Here is a 24864-nt window from a genome sequence, read left to right on the forward strand (position 1 = left end):
ATTACAAGAAACTCATAATGTTCATATCTCATACGAAACACAGTTTTGAGAATATCTTCGACTTTAATCTTCAATTGATGATAGTCTGATCGCAAATCTATCTTCGAAAACCATGCGGCTCCTTTTAGTTGATCGAACAAATCATCGACTCTCGGTAAATGATACTTGTTCTTGATAGTTAGCTTATTCAATTCCCGACAGTCAATGCATAATCGCATACTGCCATCTTTCTTCTTCACGAACAATACCGGTGCACCCCATGGAGATACACTGGGTCGTATGATGCCTCGGTCTAGCAGATCTTGCAATTGCGTTGACAATCCTTCATCTCGACTGGAGCCATTCGATATGGAGCTTTTGAAACTGGTTCTGTACCTGGTGCTAGATCAATCGTGAATTCAATTTCTTGATCTGGCGGTAACCCTGGAAGCTCATCTGGAAAGTCGTCCGGGAACTCACATACAACTGGAATGTCTTCTAGTTTAGGACTTCTTTTTTCAGTATCTAACACGTAAGCTATGTACATCTCACAACCTTGTCGAAGCAATCGTTTGGTCTGCATCACTGTTAGAAATTTTTTCCGCTATTTTTCGCCCTTGAACATTACCGTTGCATTTTCCGCAGTTCGCAATTTGACTTTCTTATTTGCGCAATCGATCTGAGCATTATGACACGCTAACCAATCCATTCCCAAAATGACATCAAACTCTCCTAGCTTAAAAAGAATCAAGTCTATCGAAAAATAATGTCCGCCTATTTCTACATCGCATGCAGGACATACTTGATCTACTGGAACTGGATCATCATTCGCTAATTTTATAATTAACATCTCGCCCAACCATTCGATTTCACAATATAACTTATCAAGGAATTCTTCAGAAATAAATGAGCGAGTAGCTCCAGAATCAATTAATACTTTTGAACTTACGGAATTCACCAAAATCATACATGCGATTACACTCGGACTCTGCACTGCTTCTTTCATTGTCATGTTGAAAGTTCTTGCTCTCGGTTGATTAGGCGGCGGCGGAGGTAATGCCAACACTCTTGGAATACTGGCTGCATGGCTGGTCCTTTACAATTTCTAGCAATATGCCATTTCTTTCCACACTGGAAGCAAGTAATTTCCGCTATTTTTCCCACTAGACATTCGTTAGAATAATGTCCTTTCTACTTACATCGATAACACATCACATCCTTTTTAATACATACGCCGGTATGTTTTCGATTACATGTCTTGTAGTACGGCACTGGGACTCTGACCATTCCCTGCTAGCTGAGGGCTTGGAAATGATTACCTGTTTTCTGGGTACCTTGTCCTATCCTTTTGAAATTCAAATTTGTCCGGGCTTAAAATCCCGGTTTTCTGCTGGAGTGGTCTTGGAAACTTCCCTATCCTTATCTTGCTGAGATCTTTCACTTTCCCCTTCAATAATCAAAGCTTTCTGGACTACGGCGGTATACGTTGTTAATTCAAAAACTGTAACTTGTCCACGAATCCATGGTCATAATCCTTCTTGAAACTTTTGAACTAACTTTTATTCAATATCAACATGTTCTGGAACAAACCTAGCCAACTCAGTAAATTTGGCCTCATACTCTACTACAGACATATTTCCCTGCTTCAGTTCCAAAAACTTAATCTGCATTTGGTTTTTCACGTAGCGAGGAAAATGATTTTCTAAGAACAATTCTTTAAACCTATCCCATGCAATACCATCTTCACCCTCTAAAGCCTTTTTAGATTCCCACCAATAATTTACCTCTCCATTCAATAAGTAACTAGCAAAGTCAGTCTTCTGCTCTTCACCTACCTTGACTAGCGTAAATGCTTTCTCTATTTCTTTCAACCAGGTGGTAGCCTTAATAGGATCAGTAGACCCCTCAAATTCTGGAGGTTTAACCGACTGAAACTGCTTGAAAGTAATAATAGGTAATGCTGGTGGTACCTGAGGCTCAGGACGAATTGGCTGCTGTAACATTTATTGTTGAATCTGTTGCTGCTGATGTTGAATCTGTTGCTACATCATTACCATCTGTTATTGAATCAGATGGAACATTTGGTTCATGGTCTCATTAGTCTGTGCTTATTACTGTTAGAAGTCTCAGTCCTAGTCTTTCTTTTTGGTGCTATCTTCTGATAATAAAACAAGTGATATTTCTTTAACAGTTTAATAAATAATTGACAATAGGTAAGAAAACAATTTATCTTGTATTAACAACATGGTTCGAATAAAGAAAACAGTTGCTTAATATAAAAATAGGAAATGTAAACAGTTAAATAAAATGGTTGTTCTTTTCTTTCTCTTTTTTTTTCTTTTTTTTTTCAACAGAATTTATAATATGAAAAGCTGTAAAACAATAAAGTGAAGATAAATGCTATAAAACTGTAAAGACTAAAATTTAAATAAAAGAAATTTAAAAAAGTTTGTTTTATATATATGACACCAGCCTCAGGTGTAAATGCTTGATACAAAAAGTCTCGCTCTGCTGGTTATTCCCACGGCTACAAGTTACACTAACTACTATCAGTCAAACTACTAATACAGGTTAAACTACTACTACATACATACACACTACTCACTATGTTATACTATGTTGTATCTATATACATCTGTACTCCGAAGTCACTATCTCAGAGCCCAGGCGGAATATGCCTCAGCTCCTCCCTAAGTGCCTGAACCAAAGTCTGTGCCAAGTAGAATATCCTGTAGAACTCTGTGAAAGAAGGTGGTCCTTTATGGGTCAAATCATTGAGCTCCCAAGTGGCACTCATCAAAACCGACCGTAATCTCTGTCTCATTAAGTAATCCGGCTGTAGGGCCGCTAACGGTCCTCTGTCCCTCTGGTCAAACAAATGCATAATCTTTCGGCACTGTGCTTTCCAATACTCCACATCATCCCTCATAACCCTGTACTCATGGTATGGTACCATATACGGCTGTGCAACCTGACCCACTGACTCCTGTGACGGAACCCTCGGTATACCTGCACCCTGCTGTGGTAATCCCAACTGTAAATCCACATTATGCTCTCCCATCCCCTCGACTGGAATCATCTGAACTATGTCCGGCTCTGGGGCATGCACTGGTATAGGAGGTAACACTGGGGGTGGTGGTAACTCTAGCTCAATCCCCGGTATAAACTGATGCTCAACTGGTAAAGGAACCATTGGCTCAAAGAACTCAAATGGGTCGAACATCTCTATAGGGTCCTGGGCTATCCCCTGTACTGGTGGCACTGGCTCATGTGGCAATGGTGGTGAATGTGGTAGAGGAGGAAACATGTACTCAGATACTGGAGGTATAACTGGTGCTGCTGGCCCGGTGACTGTCCTCTCCGAAGAAGCCGAATATCCTGAAGACGCCATCTAATACTATACCAAAGAAAGAAGAAAGGTCACTGAACAATCCTAAGATTTATACTTTCTTATTCTAATCTGACCTAAATCCTAACACCACTCTTCCTACTTGACTATTCCTATCATATGTGATCTCCCTATCTTATCTTAACCCTAATGTTTTTGTTTTAAGGGACCAAACCTGGCTCTAATACTAGCTAATCACCAAACCTGTACAATCTGATTAAAAATTAATAAAGAAATAAAACTAAACCCCTTTACCACTAATCAGGATCTTTTTAGGTTGAAGTTTGAAAACAAGAACCTCTAACTACTTTATTACAAACCAAAATTCAAAATCTCACAAACTCTTTTTATTACAAACCATTGTCTATTCAATTTTAAAACTAAGTTCATCTTTTATTCAATCACACACACTAACTATCTACACTCCACCTATTCGGGCAACTCAAAGCTTTCTTCCTGGATTGGGATCAACACCTTGGGTATGAGAGGATCACGAGGCTTGACCCGCTTCTTTACCACTCGAGTCCTGATGGGTTTCATATTCCTTCTTAACTGAAAATAATAAGGTGAATAACAATAAAAAGGGTGAGCCAAAAATTGCTCAACAAGTCCACAAAATATAAACAGTGTTAAAGCAATTTAAATAAACCCGTAATCCCGGGTATATCTGCAAAGATATAACCCCACGAGAATAGAAAGAAGGCCATCACTAGAGAGTACAAATGAACTAAACTGGACACAAGTTTGCATCTATATTCTGATGATCAGTTAGAATATAATGCAGATCTATATCTCCATATATAGATCCAGTCGGGTACCCAGGCACTACGGCCCATATCGAGGCACCAGTCATATCCCGGTCCTCAGGATTAAGACACACTCAATCCCCAAAATATCATTATCCAGTCCATCGCTTAGCAACCGAAACAATCGGTATGGTTTGATATATTCTAATCACCAGAATATATCAATATCAATGTATAACCAATGAATTATGAATCAAGAATTCAAGGAAACTGAGAAATCAAGAATCGAAATGAAATATGAATAAAGGAATAGTAATTGTGTATCGGTGATTATGCACAAGAATCAAATGAGTGCAAACGTGATAAGCATCTGAAGAAATGTCACTATTCTGAAAGTAGAATAGGGGAAAAACTTGCCTTTTGCGCAACTTACTGCAATTGCGTCACCTTCGTCTATTACCGACTCAACCTGCCTTGCTGACTTAGCTTCTGTTAGAGAAATAGACTGATTTAGTCATTTCATACTTCAATTACATCTTGAATCGACTTCACACCGTTCCTAACGTCTACCCATGCGCTTATGCCTGACTCATGTATTATTTATTAACAAGTAAGACTCGATTAACCACATAATACACATAAGCACATAAGCACATAGTCATTTTTATAGTTAAAATAATTTTTAGAATCTAAATCGACTCGCTGATCGCTCAACTGATCGTTATCTGACTCGTTTCCCATTTTTCCGGAATTTTTCGGACTCGTCTCGACACGCATTTCGACGGACAATCAAACAAATAACAAGGTCAACTAATTTCTAGAAGAAATTTGGCTTTACTATTATTTTTAATGGAAAGAATTCATTTTTCTGAGTCAAAGGGCTTTCGTTTCGCTCGAATCGGACTAACGGTCTAATTATTATCAATTAAACACTGATAATTCAATTTATTATTCAATTTAATTAATTATTACTAATTTTTAAAACCCTAACATAATTTTTAAATAATTATTTAAGAAAAATCAGAATTAGAAATGATTTTTCTATAATTTTTGGAATTAAAATAAATTTATTATGATTTATTGAAAATTATTTGATTAATTATCAAAATAATTAATCATTTTTAAATAATTAATAAATAATAAATAAATAATAAATAATTGAGAAAATAATTCAATCCGATTTTTAGAAAATAATTCAGAATTATTTATAATATAAATCAATTAATTAAATAATTAATTAATTAATTTATAAAATAAATAAAACTGATTTTATAATTAAAATAAAATAAAAATAAAATTAATTCCCAGAAATATCTGTCAGAAAATGAATTCTGCAAAGGCAGAGGAATTGTTCAAGAATTCTCAGCTGCCAGGACACCTCAACAAAATGGAGTAGTTGCGAGAAAGAACAGAACATTGGTTGAAGCTGCTAGAACAATGCTGCAAGATGCCAAGTTGCCAACAAGTTTCTGGGAAGAGGCTGTCAACACTGCATGTTATATTCAGAACAGATATCTCATTAACAAGGCACATGGCAAGTCATCCTACTCAATCTTGTCCAAAAGAAAGCCTACTGTAAAGCATCTTCATGTGTTTGGAAGCAAGTGTTACATTTTGAAAGACAACTCTGAATATGTGGGAAAATTTGACTCAAAGGTTTTTGAAGCAATTTTTCTGGGATATTCACCGGAAAGAACAGCCTGCAAAGTCTATGTGATTGATCAAAAGAAGATTATGGAAAGCACATATGTGACCTTTGATGATGACAAGTGTCCAGGCTTGGAATGCCTTGATGATAATGAAGTTGAAGCCCTTGCATTTGAAAACTCAACATTGATAGTGATTCTGATGGAGAAGATGAAATTAATGCACAACAAATGATGAATGAAGAGTCTACTGAACATTCATTAGCTGCTCCAAAATTCTTCTTGAATTTGAGCTTGGAAAATCTCCTGGATAAGAATGTTAGATGTTCATATATATCATCCATGTGATCTTAGCTCAATTGTTCTTCAATTTCAGCTAGCATCCCTTTACCCTTGCTTTCACAGACCCTTGAGTTTGATGTAGATTCAACCGCTTCAACCTTCATCTCTTTTTCCTTTTCTTGCTCAGCAACCAGTGCAATGGATCCTCCTTTCTTCCTTCCTTTCTCCATCCTTTTATCTTGCTCTATTTCAAGTTCATAGGTTTTTAGAATTCCATACAGTCTTTCCAATGTGAATTCCTTGTAATCTTGAGAGTTTCTTAAAGAGACTGTCATGGGCTTCTATTCCTTTGATAGAGATCTAAGAAATTTAAGGTTTGAGTCTTTTGTTTGATAGGTTCCATGCAACTTCAGAGCATTCAGTAGCTTTTGAAATCTACTAAATATATCAGTGAGTGACTCACTTTCTTCACAGTGAAAATGCTCATATTGCTGAATCAAGAGCTACATTTTGTTCTCTCTTACTTGCTCAGTTCCATAACAAATGATTTGAATTGACCTAAACCTCTTTTGCTGTTTTGCGGTTGATGATGTTGTCAAACATATCACCATCAACACAATTAAATAGTATGTTCATGGCCTTTTTATCTTTCCTGACTTGTTCAATGTCTGGATCAGACCATTCATATCCGGGTTTTGGAACTAATGGTTCATTAACTGTAGCATCTCTCATACGTACATGAAGACCTTTCTCTATGCAGTCCACATAAGCTTCATCTTGTGAAAGAAGATGTAGGTGCATCTTCACCTTCCAGTTGTGATAGTTGTCTTTGTCCAGAAATGTAATTTTCATTCCAGCATCCTTTCTAATCATCTTGTTGATTATGGTGATCTCTACACTCTTTGTACTTCAAGAGCTTGCTCTAATACCAATTGTTACTCCCAAACAATGCAACAAGAATTATAGAAGGGGGGTTGAATGTAATTCTGACTACTTTTTCTGATTTTAAGAATGTTCTAACTTAATATATAACAGTGTTTGATTTTGCAAGAAGTGCGGAATGAAAGTAGAATGAAAATCAAAATACAAAGTAATAAAACACAAAGCTTTAAAACTTTCTGGTGGATTTGAACTTATCCACCATAAATACATATATAAAATTGAGAACTTTGTGATGCTTGAGTAGCACACAGCTGCTTACAAGTGAACTTACAAACTTACAGAGAAATGCTTAACAGATACAACTTTATCTATCTCTCTGAAAATTATGCTTAGTTAGTTTGTTCTACTTGCTACACTTGGTTTATATACCACCAAGTTACATGATAAAAAGACCAACAAATAAAACAAAACTTGTTTCTAGTCTAATTCCATGTTGCTTCATTTCTCTATCCAGCATCTTTGAATATCTTCATATTTGCATGGAAATGGTAATGCTTCTTTATTCTCTAAAACCTGCAATTAGGCTGCCACATTTCATTTGCAAACATCCGATGCATGTGACTGTGTTGTCACTGTCAACTGATATTTTGAATATGATCATCCGTCAGGATTGTCTTGGTCATCCGTCGGGAGCCTTGTTGATTATTCGTCGGTAGTCTCTATAGATCATCCATTGGTAGCCTTTCTGTCACTTGACTCCATTTCACTTATACAGAAGTGCAAGACGTCTTATATTTACAATTAGCCAACCTATTATATATATCAATCTAGTAGTCAACATGACTTGAAGAATCCTACAACATCTACTCCACCAAAACATTGTGCAGAAATGTGCTACAAGACTTATTGTTACATTAGCTACACTCTCGATGGATGTTCAGTTGTCATCCGTTGGGACTATAAGGTTCATCCACTGGGACTATATTAGAACATCCGTTGAGAGCTACAAAAATACTAAGTTAAATCTACTAAGGTGTTTTGTTCAACTTATCATCAAGTTCACAACATATTTCTAACAACTACCATAATGAAAACAAGGATTTTGTGGTTTGTAAAATACTAATCTACTCCTAACATCAGACTCAGGAAAAGTAATTTTCTTTTTCTTATTCCTCCTGCAATCAATAGCAAGATGATTAGATTACCACAGTTAAAACAAGTTTTTCTAGGAACATTAGGAGCAACCTTATAGTTGAAATCTTTAGAAATACCTTGCTTACCATTCCTATTTCTTTTTGGACTCTTTATCTGAGGTTTATCAGTAACTTCTGATAATTTCTTTTTCAATTGTCCTTTAGACAAAAGTCCTATATTCTTTTCTTTCTTGACAGTCTTAATGGTTTCCTTGTTTTCCTCCCCTTGAGTTTTATTATTTACTTTCTTTTCCTGATATGTAGAGGTTGAACCCTTCTCAAAAGTAGATTTGGGTTCATTAGCTTGTGAAGAAATAAACTTAACAGGATTCTTAAGGGTAATTTCATTTTCAGTGTCAACATCTTTAATTCCATCTTTATAGCCAAGACATTCTTTCCAGTATTTCTTAGAGATCATCTCATGAACCTTTTTGCCTAAATCAGTCCAGGCTTTAAGGGTTTTTCTCTCATTTTCTAAATCCTTTTCCAATATACTATTTCTAGCTTCAAGTATCTTTACTGTATGTTTAGCTTTTTCACATTCTTTTTGTAATTCAATCTGATTTGTTAAGTCAGACTATAACTAATCATTCCTAGATTTTAAGATCTCAATTTCAGTTAACAGTCTATTATTCTCTAGAGTCTTATTCTTAAAATTACCATGCAGAGACTTAATAATAGATTTCAATTCAGATACATCCTCAGTATCAAGAGAAAAGAAGGATGTTGATACCTTGGAATCAGGAGAAGCAGGATTATCAAAACTAGCCATCAGTGCATATTTTGTTCCTTCATTTTCAGAGTCAGTAGAATCCATCCAATCCTTGATTGATATGATCAAGGCTTTGTTCTTCCCTTTTTCATTCCTTGACTTTCTGCATTCAGTAGCAAAGTGACCAGGTACATTACAGTTGTAGCACTTGATCTTTGATCTGTCAACTTTTCCAGCTTTCAAATCATTTCCTTCTCTTCTTCCAGAAGGCTTCCTTTCTCCTCCAGTGAACTTCTTCCTGAAGCTTCTATTCTTCTGAGACATCCTGAATTACATCCTCTTAAAACCCTTAACCATCATAGCAGCCATCCGCATGACATCAGAATCTGTCATGTTCTCATCAGTTTCAGAATCAATATCATCATCAGGACTTGATGATGAATCATCAGTATCTGATTCTGGCAGATAGTTCTTTTTCCTTGTAGCTTCAATTGTCTTATCTTTTGAAGCTTTAGCATTCACTTTTAAGGCAGCTGATTTTGCCTTGTTGCTTTTCCTCTGTATCCTTTGCTGAACCTCCAAGTCATGAGTCTTCAACAAGCCATAGATTTCATCCAGAGTGACTTTTTCCAAATCATACTGGTGTCGTATGATTGAGGTATGTGTCTCTCATTCCTCATTCAAAGCTCCCAGAAACTTGGTGTTTGAATCTTCAAGATCATACACCTTTTCCACCAAAGACAGGCCGTTGAGCAGAGTGAGAAACCTATCATAGATGTCTGTAAGACTTTCATCAGTCTTTGCCTCGAAATGTTCATATTCTTGAACTAAAACAACCCTTTTGTTCTTCTTGATGGTTGTGGTTCCTTGGCATTGAGTGTAATATCCCATATTTTCAATTATTATTATTATTATTATTTGGAACTATTTATGTGATTTTATGTGAATTTTGGTGAATTATCTGATAATTGGAATTGATGTTTGGGTGTTTATATGTGACATTATTTGAATATTTGAATTTTTATATGACCAGAATAAAATATAGATAATTGTGATATTTTCCTGGTAATTTTTGGAGTGTTATATGATTTTATAATGATTTATGAATTATTAATTATTTTCTGAATAATTACCAAAATTATTTTATAAAGCCGGAAATCTTCCAACTTCAACTGTTTTTGCGTTTTTATAACCCGAAATTCTTCCGAAAACTCCTTCCTAACCTAATCTGGTAATTCCGGATATTTTTTGTGTTTTGACTTTTTCGATCCGGATTACGGTTTGACCCGTGCGCGGCCCGGCGCAAGATTTTCGATGCGATAATCATTTTGATAAAACAACAAAACCCGTACTATCGAAAGACGGGGTATTATTACATAATTTCCGTATAAATTATTTTATAAGAAGCCCAGTTTTGATAATTTTCCAAATCTGATACTAAATTGTATCGTTTTTATAGTTACTTAGCGGCTAAGTAATCTATTTTCGGATCGCTTTGCAGTTACTTAGCGGCTAAGCAACAAATTTATCAATCCAATATGATCCAATGCGTACCAATATTCTATAAGTATAAATAGCTTTTTATTTATTAATAATTATTATTAAAAATCAGTTTTTTTTTTCAGAAAATCAGATTTTTCTCTCAAGAATTAGGGTTAGGGTTTTGATTTGTTCTTGAAGATCAAAGCATATTTGGGAATGATTCTGTGGTCCAAATCACAAGTATGAATATCCGTTTTGAAGCTCTCAACATCCTCTTTCTGATTTCAGCATCAAAATCAACCAAGGATGGGTAATTTATAAAGTCGAATTTTAGGGTTTATATTCAAGAATTGGGCCTTTTGATTTTATGAGTTTTTGATTGTTTCTGATGATATAGTTAGCCTTATTATGATTAATATGATTTATTTGGACCGGTTTTATTGATGTTTTAGTTCAATATGTTAAAAGCCGAGCTCTTGAGTTTATCAGATTTTTGAATTGAATTTCTGGATTACCTGGCGTTTGTTTGTTAGTTTTAAGATTGTGATTAGTTTGGATATGAATTCAGGATTATTTTGATACCAGGATTGTAAGTTTTTGTTGAGTATTGGCTGAATTTGATTTTCCGATGTATTCACCAGAGAATTCGACGTTTTGGATCGGAAAAGTCGACTCAGGCAATTTGATTTCTGGGTTGGCGTATTTGTTCATAGTAGGGTTTGGAATCGATTTGATATTGAAATCGATCAAAATGAGGTTGATTGGATGCGTTCTGAGTGTTGCCGGAGTTCCGCTGGACTTACCGCGGTCACAGGAAAACCTCCTCGGTTTCGTTCTTGGAGACCCGACCGGTTTCTTGAGGACCCGGATATAACCCGGTTTAGATCCTATTTTCTCCTATTCCAAAATCAAAAACATGTTTCTGCAATTCCTATTTTATTTTAAATCAAATTTAGTTTCTTTTATTCTAAAAATCCATTTTTATTTCGAAAATCGTTATTTTTAATTCTGAAAATTTATTTTAATTCAAAACTAAATCCAAATTATTTAGTTAATTAATTATAGTTGATAATTAATTAATTATTTATTCAATTAATTTAAATATTAATTGATTAATTAATTTAATTAGTTATTAATTAATTTTAATTGATTATTTAATTAGATTAAATTATTTAAAATTGATTTAAAAATTCCAAAAAATAGTTTCGAGCTTTAAAATATTATTTTTAATTATTTTCCAAGCTCGATAATTCTTATAAAATTATTTTCAAGTGTTCGAGCCCTATTATATAATTATAAAATGATTCGGAGTCCAATTTTTATTCTGAAAAATGTTCAAAAATTCATAATAAATAAACCGTTCGTCCATTTAATACGAAACGAACGCCTCCAGACTCAGAAAAATATTCTGCTTTCAATAAAAATAATTTCGAGACCCAAATCCTTTTGTTTCAAAAGGTCGCTTATTTTATGAATTATTCTGAGTCAATTATTGATCGATAAATCATATTTTTGATCCGATTTCAGTTTTAAACATACCGAGTCGAATATTTTGATGAACTGAGTTATGTGTTATATGAATTATGTGATACGTGAGTTATTTGTTTACATGCTATGTGAATTACGTGCATACGTGAGTCAAGAGTCATGTATTTGGCTATTATAGTTATGTGTGGGCTATCGTATGGGTAGACGATAGGGTTTTGATGCGCAATTCGTCGAGTAATTATCATTTACACGATTAAAATGTTATTTTCTAATTATAGATACGAGTCTTTCAAGAATTCAAGGAAACTGAGAAATCAAGAATCGAAATGAAATATGAATAAAGGAATAGTAAGTGTGTATCGGTGATTATACACAAGAATCAAATGAGTGCAAACGTGATAAGCATCTGAAGAAATATCACTATTCTGAAAGTAGAATAGGGGAAAAACTTGCCTTCTGCGCAACTTACTGCAATTACGTCACCTTCATCTATTATCGACTCAACCTGCCTTGTTGGCTTAGCTTCTATTAGAGAAATAGACTGATTTAGTCATTTCATACTTCAATTGCATCTTGAATCGACTTCACACCGTTCCTAACATCTACCCATGCGCTTATGACTGACTCATGTATTATTTATTAACAAGTAAGACTCAATTAACCACATAATACACATAAGCACATAAGCACATAGTCATTTTTATAGTTAAAATAATTTTTAGAATCTAAATCGACTCGCTGATCGCTCAACTGATCGTTATCTGACTCGTTTCCCATTTTTTCGGAATTTTTCGGACTTGTCTCGGCACGCATTTCGACTGACAATCAAACAAGTAACAAGGTCAACTAATTTCTAGAAGAAATTTGGCTTTAATATTATTTTTAATGGAAAGAATTCATTTTTTTTGAGTCAAAGGGCTTTCGTTTCACTCGAATCGGACTAACGGTCTAATTATTATCAATTAAACACTGATAATTCAATTTATTATTCAATTTAATTAATTATTACTAATTTTTAAAACCCTAACATAATTTTTAAATAATTATTTAAGAAAAATCAGAATTAGAAATGATTTTTCTATAATTTTTGGAATTAAAATAAATTTATTATGATTTATTAAAAATTATTTGATTAATTATCGAAATAATTAATCATCTTTAAATAATTAATAAATAATAAATAACTAATAAATAATTAATATATAATTGAGAAAATAATTCAATCTAATTTTTAGCAAATAATTCAGAATTATTTATAATATAAATCAATTAATTAAATAAATAATTAATTAATTTATAAAATAAATAAAACTGATTTTATAATTAAAATAAAATAAAAATAAAATTAATTCCCAGAAACATCTGTCAGAAATCAAATCCTGACAGAAACAGATCAAACCCGGGTTGCAAACCGGGTTGCAACCGGGTCACCAAGAACATCCCGGGTTGGGGATAAACTGGCCGGAAATTGCCAAGAATCCGACGACCGGCCAGGATTCCAGCAACCCTGATTCATGCCCAAAACAACTTCATTTGATACGGTTTTTAAGTTCATTTCATTCCAAATCACTTCCCCAATATGTTTCAGGCCAAACTCGACCAAAAACATCCCTGCAACAATTTCTCCCGCAAAAAACGACATGAACTTCGGCCAAAATCCTATCTTTTGATTCTTTAAACCAAACTCAACGTTCTATAGTGCAAATCACAGCTAAGAACATATACAAACTAACCCCTAACATCACAAGAACCATATATTCACAGAAATCATCGAGTTGTGATTTGAAAATTCGGTATAAACCCTAGAAATCGTACTTTGCTATCTGAGTATCGTTTGATCAATTAAATACCATGAATCGACTGTAAATCATCTAACAAAGCTATATCAATCATCAAAACATTAAAATAACCCTGAAATCAAAAAGGTCTAATTCGAACATAAACCCTAGAAATCGAAAATAAAAAACGATGCATTAAAACATGAAATTGATATCAAAAATAGAAAGAACAGATCAAAACCTTTGATTTGAGTACTTGAACTGCTTGATTTGATGAAGAAATCATCAAAATCAGAATTTAATTCCTCAACCCGACTTGGTTCTTCCCAACCCGGTTTGCAGAGAAAATCAATTAATTTTTGATTTTTAGTTAATAATTAATAATAATTAAATAAAAATTAGGCTATTTATAGTAGTAAAATTAATACTCCTAAATAAAATTAAGACCCTAATTCTACACTTTTTAAAATTAATAGGCCTCTATTTTATAATTTTTGAGTATTAAATTTTAATTTATAAATATTTTATATATACAATATATATGCCAAAATTTCCCAAAAATTGTGAATAATACAAAAATGCAAAGAAATAATATAAATGAAAGTCCTATAATTTTATAAAAATAAAAATGTGATTTTTGTGGGGTTTTTAACACCCAATAGGGCCTGGAAAAGTCATTTTTCACAAAACGAGAAAGTTTATAAAATGTCTAGATGTTCAGAATAATGCGACGATAAAAGCCGTTTGATGAAAAATAAGGCCCATTATTTTATTTGAAATACTTGCTTTAAAATCATGGTTCGGGTCGTAAAATGTTTGAAATGAAAGCGATAAATGCAAAATAAAATATCTGAAAAATATCTTAAAATACCGGAATGACACAGAATGCACGTAACACGTAACAACTAGGGTTTGACAGATACTTACACATAAATGACACATTATCACACATAATTTATTATAAATATGATATAATACAGACGTAGATTTCCCACACGTTACAAAACTCCACTTGAGGAATGCCTCTAACCAATTCTTTCTTGACAAGCTCATTCATGGTCTTAAGTTTAGATGGGACAACTTCTTGTGCCATAGCCAATTTTCATTTTGACTTGCTTTACTCAGAAGACAAGTGACAGATTCTGCATTAGATGAGTTGAAGTCAGCTAGATACACATTTCCTTTTCTCACTCTAGTGAGAACCACTTTGTTGCTTCTTTTGTTTGTCACAACACAGGCTTCTGAATTGAAGGTTACTGAATTACCCTTATCACAGAGCTGGCTGATACTCAACAAATTGTGCTTGAGACCATTCACTAGGGCAACCTTTTCAATGATGACATTGTCTTTTGAAATCAAGCTATATCCCACAGTATAACCCTTGCTGTCATCTCCAAAAGTAATACTTAGGCCAGCTCTCTCCTTGAACTCTGTGAGCATGGTAGAATCTCCAGTCATGTGCCTTGAACAACCACTATCCAGGTACCGAGGATTCTTTCTGTTTCCCTGCACACATCAAAACCAAATCAAGGTGATTTTGGTACCCAATTTTTCTTGGGTCCTGCGTTGTTAGATTTCTTCTTTGGTTTCTTAGGTTTGATCTCATTTGACTTGGGAATTTCGGATTCATCCTTTGTCATTTTAGTTGAACCTTTAAAACCAGTCATTAAAACAGAATTATCATGCATATTCTGATTAGCGGGCTAAGGCATGCTGTTTGCAAATATGTTATTTCAGTAAGGCATGCTAAATGGCATTTGTGGCATACTAAATGCTGCATAATAAGGATTTAGTGTAAATGGCATATTAGCAAATTGTGCATTCATATTCTGAGTAGACATAGCATTCATAAGCATATAAGGCATGACATTCATGTTGGGAAAAGAAGAGGGTACAGATATAGGAGTAGGCATGGCAAGTTTGCAATTAACAGATAAATGATTAACACTACCACACTTAACATAGATTTTTCTTGGAGCATACTTATCAGGTGTGTAGTTGTTATGTTTGTTAATCCCTACTTTCCCATTTCTATTGTTTTTCTTTTTAGTTTCTGTTTTAACCTCAATCTTTTCTAATCTATCATTCAATTGCTTGATGGACAGATGACCAACATTCGCTTTCTTATCCTTCTTCACTTGACTAGATTCTCTTCAAAAACAAAGTTTTTGGAAATTGATCTATATTTTTCATTCAACTTGGCAAGCTTGGTTTTGCTCACAGCCGACATATGTGGCTCTTTGTCACTGGACATATAATCCTTTTGATTATCTGATGGATGATTCTCATCATCCGTCGAGTCCACATTTGTTAGCAATCCTTCAACCAAATTGGATTCCAGCTTCTCCTTACTCTTTTTCCAGGCTGCATCACAAAAGGACTCAATACCTTGAACTTTATTAATTTGAGGATGTATATCTCTGGATGATTTCCATGCTTTAATCACTTCTTGTTCTCGTTCAAGCTGCTTCTTTAAAATCTCTTCTTTTTTCAAGGATTCAGTTAATTCATCCTTAGCAATCTTACACTCAATTCTCAATTTTTCAAATTCAACAAAATGAGACTCTAGCACATTATTCCTCTCACTTAAAAACAAATTGTTTTCTTTAATTTTAGCATTTTCCTTAGTGAGGGACTTAAGTGTAACACGCAAGTGATATAATTCTGTAGACATGTCATTGATTGCATCATTACACTCAGCTTTAGATAAATGAGCTAGGTTTGTGATGATTACCTGATTACTTGAAGAACTTATTTCCGTTTCATCAGACGTGGCCATCAGGGCTAGGTTGACATAGCTTACATCCTCATCTTCATCCAATCTATCAGCTGCCCAGTCATTTTCCTGTGTAATGAAAGCTCTTTCTTTTTGCTTGAGAAACTCAAAATATTTCTGTTTGTAATCAACAGGCTCAAACTTCTTTTTGCTGGAATCTGACTTTCTACACTTACTGGAAAAATGCCCTGCCAAGCCACATTTGAAACATTTAAATTTGGATTTATCCACTATGTTTCTACTTGGCTTGGATGCTCCAAAGTTCTTTTTGAACTTGAGCTTGGAAAATCTTCTGAAAAGGAATGCTAAATGCTCATCAATATCATCCATGTCATCTTGGCTCAAATGATCTTCATTTTCAGCTACCAGCCCTTTGCCCTTGTTCTCACAGACCTTTTAAGTAGACTCAACAGCTTCTACCTTCATCTCTTTCTCTTTCTCTAACTCAACAACCAGTGCTATGGACCTTCCTTTCTTCCTTCCTTTATCCATCCTCTCATCTTGCTCTATTTCAAGCTCATAAGTCTTCAGGATGCCATACAGTCTCTCCAAGGTAAACTCCTTGTAATCCTGAGAATTTCTCAATGAGACAGTCATTGGTTTCCACTCCTTTGGAAGAGATCTAAGGAACTTGAGGTTAGAGTCTTTTGTCTGATAGAATCTTCCATGCAACTTCAGAGCATTTAGTAGTTTTTGAAATCTACTAAAAATATCAATGATAGACTCACTATCTTCACAATGAAAGTGCTCATATTGCTGAATTAGTAGCTGCATCTTATTCTCCCTTACTTGCTCAGTACCATCACAAATAATATGGATAGTGTCCCAAACCCCCTTGGCTGTTTTGCAGTTAATGATGTTATCAAACATATCACCATCAACTCCATTGAACAATATATTCATGGCCTTCTTGTCTTCCCTGACTTGCTCAATATCAGGAATTGACCATTCATGCATAGGCTTCGGAACAAATGGTTCATTTCCTGTTGCAGCTTTCATTGGTACATGAGGACCTCTCTCTATTCAATCCACATAGGCTTCATCTTGAGAAAGAAGATGTAGATGCATTTTCACCTTCCAGTGGTGATAATTGTCTTTATCCAGAAAATGAATTTTAAGTCCAACATCCTTCTTGTTCATCTTGCTGTTTTTTGTGATCTTTACACTCTTTGTACTCCAAGAGCTTTCTCTGATACCAATTGTTATTCCCTAAAAATACAACAAGAATTACAGAAGGGGGTTGAATGTAATTTTGGCCTCTTTTTGAGATTTATAAAAATGTTCTAACTCAATATATATATATATATATTAGTGTTTTGATTTGCAAAGTGCGGAATAAAGATTTAAGTAAATCAAACACAAAATAATAAAAACACAAGTCTTTAAAACTTTCTGGTGGATTTGAATGTATCCACCAGATATATATACGATTTGAGAACTCTGTGAAGCTCAAATTGGCTCACAGCTGCTTTACAAGTTGAACAAACAAACTACAGAGAAATTCTTGACAAGTACAACTTTTTCTATTTCTCTTCTAAATGTGTTTGCCTAGTTATTTGTTCTACTAACTACACTTGGTTTATATATCACCAAGTTTATATGGTAATAAGACAGGATAATAAAACAAAACCTATCAAGTCTAACTCCATCCTGCTTCATTACTCTATTCCAGCATCTTTAAAAATCTTCATATCTTGTATAGAAATGGTAATGCTACTTTGTTCTCAATTTCCTGATAACAGGCTACCACATTCCTTTTGCTAACACCCAATGCATGTGACTGTGTTGTCACTATCAACAGATATTTGAATTGTTCATCCGTCGGGTACATGCTTGTTATCCGTCGGGTGGCTTTGTTGATCATCCGTCGGGTAGCTTTTTTGGTCATCCGTCGGGTAGCTATTTGACACTTGACTCCATTTCATTTATGCAGAATTACAAGACATCTTATAATTACAATTAATCAACCTATTCTGTATACCTACTAGTAGTCAACATGATTTTTATGCTCCTACAGAATCTACACAAACTTGTTTACAGAAATGTGCTACAAAACTCATTATTACATAAGCTACTCACTCGATGGATGTCAAATCATCATCCGTCGGGACTATATTGAATCATCCGTCGGGACTATATTTGATCATCCGTCGAGTGTGTTAGGGTAAAAACATGCGCTAATATTCACGCAAGTATACGCATTCGCAAATAGTATAAGATATAAATCAGATTCGTTCCCACAGAGACTGGTTTAGGTTAAGTTCAATTTATGCACCTATGCAACAATGTATGGTTATCGCTCAATGCTAAGACAAATAACAAATTGGGTGTTTTATTAAACTAAGTGATTATACTAAATAACATTAACTAAGAGAATTGAGGTTAAATTAATATATTTGACAAACATGGGATTCTAACTTCATTAAATACTTTATTTAATAGCCTTTTCATTCTTAACCTTAGCATGTGATGGTGATGACACTAATCAGATAACACGAAACTGATAAACGCCAACTTTCGTTGCATGAGTACCATTCTACCAGACATCCACAAAAGAGATAGAAGCTGAATAGGCACCAATTATATTGAGACCCTATATGTCTATAGAATTTGACAACATAACGGTTTAAGCATAAGTTATCTATCTTGATTACATAGGCCAAGAAAAACGGTTAGAGTTACCTACGAATCAAGCATACACATACATGAACCTATGCTAGCATGGCAAGTTCTAAACCTCTATATTCACTGTTGCTTCAATAGAGATTAACACGCTATCTTATATGTTAGCTACGCATATAAGACGAATAAGCATAACCAATAATAGGATATCAATCAATCACCACACACCAAGATATCGAAACAATTAACTATTGAAATCCATAAGTAAATCCGCTAGAAATCCATGACAACGATTAGCCCATAATAGAACTCATCGTCATCATGGGTTCATATGAAAGCATGGTATAAAACAAGGTCTTAATAAAATGAATAATAATTAAAGTACGAATAAATGAGATCTAGGTTCAACAAGAACGAAAACGAGCATCCAAAGTTACAACTAATTCAAAGAATCACAAGTTGAAAATAAGACCTATTTTTCGGAGTTGTTCTGTGCTTCTAGGTCTTCTCCTTGGTATCCCAATCTTCCCGGATGATGAAAACCTTTTTTTTAAGTATATATACGCCCCTAGTGGACCTGGACCCTTAAAATCGTCAAATTCCACTCAAAAAAGGCCTTTTCAGCCAAATCAGCGACCAGCCGTGCCTTGGGCGGCCGCTCAGCTCTCCTGGGCGGGCGCTCAGCTCTCTGGGCGGCCGCTCAGCTCTCCTGGGTGGGCGCTCAGGAGGTTTCTGGAAAAAAAACTGATGAATCTTGTTTTGGCCATAACTTGAGTTATACTTGTCAGAATTAGGCGATTCAACTGCCCACGCGAAGCTAACGAGATTATATACAACTTGACAATGGCATTGGCTTCCAAATCTGATGAGTTTTTAGCATATTTCCTTTAAAAGCTCATTTCTTCATATAACTGATACATGAAATGCAATAACACAAAAACACATCAAAATACCAACAACTTGAGTCCAAAACACCAATTTAAGATTGTAATAAAGCATTCCAAGTGGATATAAAATCCACTTATCACACCCCCAAACTTGAATCGATGCTTGTCCTCAAGCATAAACAGACTCAAAACTACAAAACAAACCTAATGCATGAATGCAACTACGTGAATGCAACTAAATGATAATGCAATCGATCCCCTCAGAATAACCATAACCAAATGAATAAGCCAATGCCTCTAAGAATGCAATGACTTAAAACAGAGTTCGAATAAATCCCACAAACCAACTCACAAACCAGAAATGTGCGTGTGTGGAATGCTTAATAGATATCTCTCGATACTAGATCAATAACCATAACTTATCTATCATCGAAACAATCAAAAGTTTATAAACAGAATAGATAATAAATGCATTATGACTCACAACACCTCCTTTCTACTAGAGTTATACAAGGATTCACACTATTATTGAACACATAGCAAAGATGCTTATTTGACCGTGCAATGAATGAGGTCCCAAAAGACTTATACAATAATACCCATGTAGCGAGCGTTAGGTTAGCGGATCCCAAACTATAAAAGCCTTAGGTCACTAGGCACAAAGTCCCCTAGAACTTAATAACTCGAGTATTAAAGAGCTCACTCTTGATCAATTATGCATAAACACATACTTTTTTTTTCTTTTTTTTTTCAATAATTTCTGAATGAGTGCATTTCGCTCCATCTCATTCAACCCTAGACTACTCATAAAAATATGAGCCGGCTACTAGCCATTTGACGCCTAGCCTTACAACAACTAGCAATGAAATCCAAGTTTTTCTCCAGATAAAAAAATCAGTGTTTTTACGTCATTACGAGAATATCACAAATTCTAAATATAACCAAGTGATTAAATCTCAACAACAAACAAGTATGATCATGATCTAGATCAAAAGCAACCCTATAATACTTTGTGAAAATATTTGTTTTTGGCATGCAAATCAATTCATTAGGACTTAAACATCCCTCTATTCGTCATCACCACACTCAAATCAACATCAAATTATCAAATATCATAGTTCATCTTAATGGATCATGCTAAATATGCATGCAAATGCAACTATATGAAATCACATAAAAATAAAAAATATGTCCTAAATGAACAATCATGCAAAAATATGAATGAACTACAACTAAACATGCAATATGAATCTATATAAATCTATATGGACACACACTGCTAATCCTTACATTATCACCACCAAACTTAAAATTTTCAATGTCCTTATTGAAGGTAATAATAAGGATGTCAGGCATACCTAATTAGCAGGAGAGTCACCCTCGTCGGGTGGAGGATCATGTGGCCAATCAACCTCGCCACCAGTGTCTCGAACAACAGTAACCAAGGCCTATGTCAAATCTGCAGCAAAACGACGGTGAATATCGTGCATGGCCTCCATACGCCTAATTACTCGCCCGTACTGCTCATCACCAACACCAGTCCTATCAACTATTTATGGCGCATGAGAAGAACCCTCTGTAGGCACTGGAAGATCCATCCAGCCACTCTCTACATCATCAAAAATATATCCCAAGCCCTTATCATGTGGTGCACCTAAGAATGAATAACTCAAGTGATCTGGCTTTTGGTTGAGCTCAAGTATGGGAGCTTCTTGAATAAATGGTTCAAAACGCTCCTCAGAAATTTTCAGCTCTGCTAACCCAAGAGAATCGAATGGCGTATCCAACTTCCTCTTCCACGGAGGTGCATTCAAAACCTGCAGTTGCTCTACTTTAAAGCACTCCTCTTTAGCTGAGGGTAACTTTATTTCCTTGAACACATTAAAAGTGACCTTTTGATCGTGAACCTTCATCGAAAGCTCTCCTTTTTGCACATCGATCATAGTTCGGCCAGTCACCAAGAATGGTTTTCCCAAGATAATGGGAATCTTCTTATCTTCCTCAAAATCAAGAATTATAAAGTCAGCAGGAAAGATGAGTTTATCCACCTTGACCAAGACATCCTCTACTATACCTCGTGGATAAGTGATGGAACGGTCAGCTAGTTACAATGACATGTATGTTGGTTTCGGATCAGGAAGACCAAGCTTCTTGAAGATAGACAAGGGCATTAGATTGATGCTAGCTCCTAAATCATATAAACACTTGTCGAACGACAAGTTTCCGATGGTGCAAGGAATAGTGAAGCTTCCAGGATCTTTAAGCTTCGGAGGCAACTTCTGTTACAGCACAGCACTGCAGTCCTCCGTAAGAGCAACGGTCTCTAAGTCATCGAGCTTCACTTTCCGAGAGAGAATACCATTCATAAACCTCGCATAGCTAGGCATATGTTCAAGAGCTTCAACGAAAGGTATCTTGATATGAAGTTTCTTGAACAGCTCCAAAAACTTCTCAAACTGCTTATCTAGCTTTTGCTTCTGCAGCCTTTTAGGAAAAGGAGGTGGAGGATATATCTGTTTCTCCCCTGTATTACCCTCAAGAGGAGTGTGTTCCACAGTAGTCTTCCTTGGTTCCACCTCTGCTTCCTTCTGCACTTCTTCTTCAGCCACAACTTCAGATTCTGGAACTTGAGACTTTTCCGGCTCTTCGTCTTGCTGAACTTTGGCGCTTACGACCTTTCCAGACCTTAAGGTGATGGCATTCACCTGTTCTTCAACTTCCCTCTTGCCTGGATTGGCTTCTGTATCACTAGGAAGCGTTCTTGGTGGTCGATTCAATAAGGCATTAGCAATTTGTCCTATTTGGTTCTCCAGAGTCTTGATAGAAATAGCCTGGCTTTGGCATATAAGAGCCTGCTTTTTGCACATAAGCCTCAACTCCTCCAATTCAGATTTTTCATTCGAAGATAGACCTGTATCATGATTTTGTTGTTAAATTTGGAGTTGTTGTTTTGGTGCAAATTGTTGCTGAAAACCAGGAGGGTTGAATAGCTTATTTCCAAACTGCTGGAACGGCTGTTGCATCGCATTCTGATTGTTGCTCCAGCTGAAGTTAGGATGATTCCAGTTGTCAGGATGATAAGTGTCTGGAACTGGTTGCTGCGATCTCTGAAAGTTGCTCACAAACTGAGCTGATTCACTAGATATAGCGCATTGCTCTATCACATGCGGACCTGCACACAACTTAAAACACTAATTATCTTCTTAACACCACAGTTAGCCAGAGAATCGATCTTCATAGACAACGCCTTTAGTTGAGCAGTGATAGCCGTAGCTGTATCCACCCCAAGAACTCCTGCTACCTTGCTCTGTGGCAATCTCTGGGCTGGATACTGATATTCATTAGCAGCCATCAGTTCAATTAGATCATAAGCTTCCTCATAGCTCTTTGCCCATAATGCTCTACCTGCTGCTACATCGAGCATGGGTCTGGACTGTGCTCCCAACCCATTGTAAAAACAATTGATGATCATCTAATCAGGCATTCCATGATGAGGACACTTCCTAAGCATCTCCTTGTAGCGCTCCCAAGCTTCACATAGTGATTCTCCCGTTTGCTGCGCAAATTGAGTAATAGCATTCCTGAGTGTAGCTGTCTTCGCCATAGGGAAGAATTTAGTAAGAAACTTCTGAGCAAGATCTTCCCAAGTAGTAATCGAACCAGATGGTAGAGAGTGTAACCAGCTCTTAGCCTTGTCCCTCAGAGAGAATGGGAACAGTCTCAGCTTTACACAATCTTCAGAAACACCATTGAACCTGAAGGTGTCGCCGATCTCTATGAAATCCCTAATATGTGTATTGGGATCTTCCAATGGAGAACCCCCAAACTGGACTGAAGTCTGTACCCATTGAATTATTCCAGGCTTGATCTCAAAGGTATTAGCTGTGATAGATGGCCGGATAATGCTAGATTGAATGTCATTGATCTTGGGTTGAGAAAAATCCATCAAGGCTTTCGTTCGTGCTGCTGGATCTCCCATTGTAATGAGTACCTGAAACACAAACAAATAAACCGTGAAAGTAAAAGAATCTGAGTCAGTGAACTTTAACGACCACTGATGAAAAGCACATAAACTAAAAATTAACATCGAGTCCTCGGCAGCGGCGCCAAAAACTTGTTAGGGTGAAAACACGCGCTAATATTAATGCAAGTATACGCATTCGCAAGTAGTATAAGATATAAATCAGATTCGTTCCCACAGAGACTGGTTTAGGTTAAGTTCAATTTATGCACCTATGCAACAATGTATGGTTATCGCTCAACGCCAAGACAAATAACAAATTGGGTTTTTATTAAACTAAGTGATTATACTAAATAACATTAACTAAGAGAATTGAGGTTAAATTAATATATATGACAAACATGGGATTCTAACTTCATTAAATACTTCATTCAATAGCCTTTTCATTCTTAACCTTAGCATGTGATGGTGATGACACTAATCAGATAACAAGAAACTGATAAACGCCAACTTTCGTTGCATGAGTACCATTCTAACAGACATCCGGAAAAGAGATAGAAGCTGAATAGGCACCAATTATATTGAGATCCTATATGTCTATAGAATTTGACAACATAACGGTTTAAGCATAAGTTATCTATCTTGATTACATAGGGCAAGTAAAACGGTTAGAGTTACCTACGAATCATGCATACACATACATGAACCTATGCTAGCATGGGAAGTTCTAAACCTCTATATTCACTGTTGCTTCAATAGAGATTAACACACTATCTTATATGTTAGCTACGCATATAAGACGAATAAGCACAACCAATAATAGGATATCAATCAATCACCACACACCAAGATATCGAAATAATTAACTATTGAAATCCTTAAGTAAATCCGCTAGAACCACATGACAATGATTAGCCCATAATAGAACTCATCATCACCATGGGTTCATATGAAACATGGTATAAAACAAGGTCTTAATAAACTGAATAATAATTAAAGTACGAATAAACGAGATCTAGGTTCAACAAGAACGAAAACTAGC

At 35.4% G+C, this 24864-nt stretch overlaps 1 non-coding gene across 1 annotated transcript; it reads left to right on the forward strand.

Annotated features, from left to right (window-relative positions):
• Window positions 1-23343: 23343 nt before the first annotated feature.
• On the forward strand, window positions 23344-23450 carry LOC141710049 (small nucleolar RNA R71). Its single transcript, XR_012570590.1, has one exon. It is a non-coding gene; the product is annotated as a small nucleolar RNA R71 (small nucleolar RNA).
• The last annotated feature ends 1414 nt before the right edge of the window (window positions 23451-24864 follow it).

Source organism: Apium graveolens, chromosome 2 (genome assembly GCF_009905375.1).
Source record: "Apium graveolens cultivar Ventura chromosome 2, ASM990537v1, whole genome shotgun sequence".
Classification (NCBI taxonomy): Eukaryota; Viridiplantae; Streptophyta; class Magnoliopsida; order Apiales; family Apiaceae; genus Apium; species Apium graveolens.